Source organism: Cnephaeus nilssonii, assembly GCF_951640355.1.
Source record: "Cnephaeus nilssonii genome assembly, chromosome: 2".
Lineage (NCBI taxonomy): Eukaryota > Metazoa > Chordata > Mammalia > Chiroptera > Vespertilionidae > Cnephaeus > Cnephaeus nilssonii.
In genome coordinates this window covers 72,193,196-72,197,822 of record NC_137073.1, presented here as the reverse complement: position 1 = coordinate 72,197,822, position 4,627 = coordinate 72,193,196, and the positions used below count along the sequence as shown (strand labels likewise).

Below are 4,627 nucleotides of genomic sequence, written 5' to 3'. Positions count from 1 at the left end.
TTTTTATTTTTGTCTTTACTTTTGAAGAACGTTTTTGTTAGTTATAGATTCTAGATTAATAGTTTTTTCTTTCAGCGCTTTAAAGATGTCACTTCTTTTATGTTTTGGTTTCCATTATGTGTGTTTTTTTCAAGTTTCAAATATTTATTAATCAGTGTAAACCCCAACACTATACACCAACATGATTTCATGCATTTGGAGGGGAAATATTTCCTGGTTAAGTGGAAAATTGTGCAAATGGCTTCTAGAAGACCTTCATTCTATGCAACTTTATAGTGAAACATTTCATTTAGAAGTGGACCTTCTTTCTTACATTTGCTATAATCTACATTCACTGAGTAGAACTTGTATTGGTCATTGGGACCCAGTTTGTTCTAGGGTTCTGGGTTATTCTTTCTGTCCCAACAGACATCTGGATTGAACAATGCCAGGCGCAAAACTTACAGGTCTGCCCCAGTACCTCTGGTTCCAATAAATACAAAGAGAGGGATGGAACTTGGATGCTTCTTGGCCTGACTGAGGATCTGGCAGAGCATGGTTGTGGCGGAGGGCCTTGAAGCAGAGAAAAGCAAAACTGCACAGCCCGGGAGCAGGTAGTCGGTGCTTGGTTTCCATTGTTTCTAATGAGAGATCAATAGAATTTTTATCTTTGTTCCCCTATAAGTAATGTGTTTGTTTTGTTTTGTTTTGTTCTGAATGCTTTTTGAGATTTCATCTTTGTTACTTGTGTCCAGCAATTTGATTATGCTTTTGTGTGGTTTGTCTTTGTTTTGCTGAACTTCCTGAATCTGTGGGTATACAGTTTTAATCCAATTTTGGAAAAATTCTAGCCACTATTTTTTCCTATTTCTGAAAAATAAATGCACAGAATAGATTAACTTAGGAGTAAAAATTTTTTAGTGTCACATTTTTCTATGCATGGGTAGAGTTTGTCTTTACATTTTTCCAAGTCTTCTTTTGCGTCTCTAAGTAGCTTTTTAAAGCTTTCTTCTTATAGATCTTAAATATTTCTTGTTATATTTATTTCTAGGTATTTTATATTTTTGTTGTGGCTTTTATGAGTTAGGTTTTTGTTGTCATATATTGTAAGTGGTTACTGCTTTTGTACATTGGAAGAACATTTATTTTTCTATATTAAGCTTGCCTCAACCACCTTACTGTGTACCATTAATGTTTCCCATTCATTTGCTTATATTTTTAGGTGTATATAATATCAGAAAATGTGGCTTTCTTGAATTTGCATGTTTCTTTTTCATTATGCCCTGATATTGCTTTGTATCTTTTATTTTTCCTCCTTTTGAATATTTTAAACATATTCATTTAAAAACTTTTTCATATTATTCCATTCTATAGTTTATGGGATATGATCATTCCCAACTATTTCGTCTGCTGACATATCTCAAGATAGTTCCTTTCTTCATGCAATTAGACATGTTTAGCATGAGCTCATCTTCAGCAGGTGGTTTCCTGTAGAGTCCGATGAGCCAGCATTGAGGCAGGCATCTTTGCCACTTGGTTCACATTTGCCCTTGTGGGGTCCATTCTTGGATACTTTTTATGGTTTTGTGTGTTTTTTACTATAACTTCCTTCAGTTATGGTTTGGAGAAATTTTGACTAACACCCACACATCACACAATTTTGGAAATTTGGTTTCTAGAGGTCTATTCTTTCATCACCCACAATGCTGGGCAGATGGTCAGCTTCCTGCTGTTCCTAAGACCAGTGGGCAGAGTTTTCTAGTGCTTATTCCATAACAAGAAAAGCCTATTTTGGCTTTTAGCTTTGTTCAAAGAGGTCAGTTTCTGTTTCTTATTACTTGGCAGCCTGTGGATGAATTCTCTCTTCTGTGGATCTTAAAACTCACCTTCTGTGCCAGCACCTGTTTCTGATATCCCTCCGGACCATTTGCTTTAGCACCTGCTCAACTTTTTGGGTTTGAGTTCCTACTTTTTTCCTGGGACCTAGAAATTTTCCCTGGTTGGTTTGAGTTTGGCTATGAAATGACATAATGTATCTATAATTCTATTCTAACATGTAATAGTTGCCCAAGAGAGGACTATTTTTTGTGACAGTTGTTATTGTTGTTTTTGGTAATATACTATTATGTAATCTTACCATCTTTTTCCGAGAGAAAGTGTTAGTAAACTCAAATGACAAGCACTTGTTTTTCTATCATCTAGTGCTGTAATTTGGCTTCCAAAAATTAAGTAATGATACTTGATGTAACAGTTTTGCCAGCCAGATGACCTATACACTCTATTACAAATAAATGAGACTAAATTTTATGATCTGTGGAGTCTGCCTTGTTGCTTTCCAGTCACACCTCAGGGGTATGTGTGTGTGGGTAGGCATGAGAGTGTGAACAGTAATTGTTAGTGAATCCAGTTGGAGGACAGCGGAAAGATGCTCAGAGGCCAAGGTTCCAAATGTTTCTCATGGTAGTAAATGTCCTGAAGTACTGGTTTTCATCTTGGGAGTTAGTGTAGTGCAGGGGGAACAATGTGGCTTTGGAGCCAGCCAGACTGGGTTCAAATCCTGGCTCTACCACCTACCAGCTTGATGACCTTGGGTGAGTTACTCCGCCACTTGTGCCTCAGTTTCGTCATCTGAAATGTAGAGATGATGATGATAAAGGCACCTACCTCACAAAGCTATTGTGCGAATTAATTCAGTTAATACATGGACAACATTTAGAACTGTACTTGGAACTGAAAACATTCAAGAAGCCTTAGCTTTAATTATTTGCCCCAAGACGAAGATTGAATCCATAGGGACAAGTGGCAAAGAAAGTTCAGGCAAACAGCAGGCTTATGGGGAAAACATTTGGGAGGTGAGTTCGCTTTTACTGAAACTCTTACATGGCACTGCCTGGTCCTTCTGCATGGAAAGTCAGCTTGCCTGTGGTGCAGGCCCACCTGTGGCTGCCAGATTGACAAGGACTGGACTGAGGAGCCTGCAGATGGTCTCCAGGGCCTGACCATAGGATATTGGGTCAGGCAGCCCAGGGCTCTCTTTCCCTCTATCAGCCATAACACCACTTTCTTTTCAGTCTATCCCTTATGACTTTTAGTCCTTTTCTCTACTGTTTTCTTTTCCTCCTTTCTCCTTCTTCTCTTCCTCCATCAGTCCCGACTTCACCTCATCATGGGCATGTTTCCGCCTAGAGATCACCTTCAGGGCTTGTGATGAGCAAGTGTGACGAGTTCCTGACCTATTTCCTGGTCCCTTGTTCCATTCTCACCCACCCAGAGCTGGGCTTTTTTGCCCAATTTGTCTTCTTCCTCCTGGGAGATGGTAGGCTTGCCTCCTAGATCCCTCACAAGAAAGTCATCCTAGCTAGGAAGGGGCAGCAACTGTTGTGTTTACTATTCCCCTGGCAGAGGTTTTCTCACACATACATTTCGCTCAGGGCAGTTTAACACAGACATGCCAGGCCAGCTTCACCTGTTCTTCACTGGGTCTGAGGAGTCAAGTCCATTTTGGTTTTAGACACAAGGATTAGGGTGAACTATGTGGAAGTAAGAAACAGGAGTGAAGGAGAGAGATTAAGTTCATGCTTTGTTCTCATTGCAACATTTGATGTTTTAAGAATACTGAGTTGTTATTGAGGCCTCATTATCTCTAAGGAGGAAGAGAACAAAACCAACCCATCAAAGACAGACTAACTGATCTATCTCCTTTCATGAGTTCCATTAAGTTGAGAAGCCATGTTAGAGAGTATATAGGGCGGGGCACTCTCATTGTTCATTTTAATAAGTTTTGTGGACCCTGAAAATGCAGAGTCTCACAGGTGGCAATGGGAATGGAGGGAAGATGACTTGGAGAAATATCTGTGATTTATGTATCAGGATGCTTAGAGAATAGGAACTCAAAGTATTATTTCAGTAAGGGGACTGCCATTTGGGGATTGTTGTAAAAGAGAACTGCCATTTGCATTTCTGGAGATGGGCACTTTAATTTTGGAGCAGATTCTCTTGTTTTCAAGGAAATCACCAGGATAAACTCTGTATTTACACCAAAGTAAAGCAAGTTGTTCTCGGAACAAATGGTGAAGGCATCGTAAATCTGAGCATGGCAGTTCCAAAGTGAGATGCTAAGTGGTGAGAAACTAGAGAAGAATTATCCTGAAGTAAGGATTTAGATTGAATTATTGGTTTCCCCCATGGATTGGTTTCCTATTTGCTTGCCATAACAAACCACCACAAGCTTAGTGGCTTAAATCAACTCAAATTTATAATCTTACAGGAGTTTGACATGATTTTCGAAAGGCTAAACTCAAGGCACTGGTTGGGCTATGTTCCTTCCTGGAGGCTGTAAAGCTCTTTTCTCCACTTCTAATGCCACCCACATTCCTTGGCTCACGGCCCCCTCCTCCATATTCAAAGCTGGCACTGCGGATATCCCAGGGTTATCTCCCCATCTCAAGGTCAGCTGATTAGCAAGCTTAATTCCATCATCAATTTTAAATTAAAAAAAATAGTTTTTAAAGTCTTAGTTTCTGACATCTAGTCCACAATTGTCCATAGAATTACATGTTCCTGTATCAGGGTGTTCCTCTAAACCCACTTCCTGGAAAAGACCCAACTGTTCTCATTGCTACAGAAGAGAGACAGCTAGTGGCCTAAT

At 39.6% G+C, this 4,627-nt stretch overlaps 1 pseudogene across 1 annotated transcript; it reads right to left on the bottom strand.

The window, feature by feature from the left end:
* Positions 1-260: 260 nt before the first annotated feature.
* On the bottom strand, positions 261-536 carry LOC307114900 (cytochrome c oxidase subunit NDUFA4-like; annotated as a pseudogene). Its single transcript has one exon. The product of its transcript is annotated as a cytochrome c oxidase subunit NDUFA4-like (transcript).
* Positions 537-4,627: the final 4,091 nt, after the last annotated feature.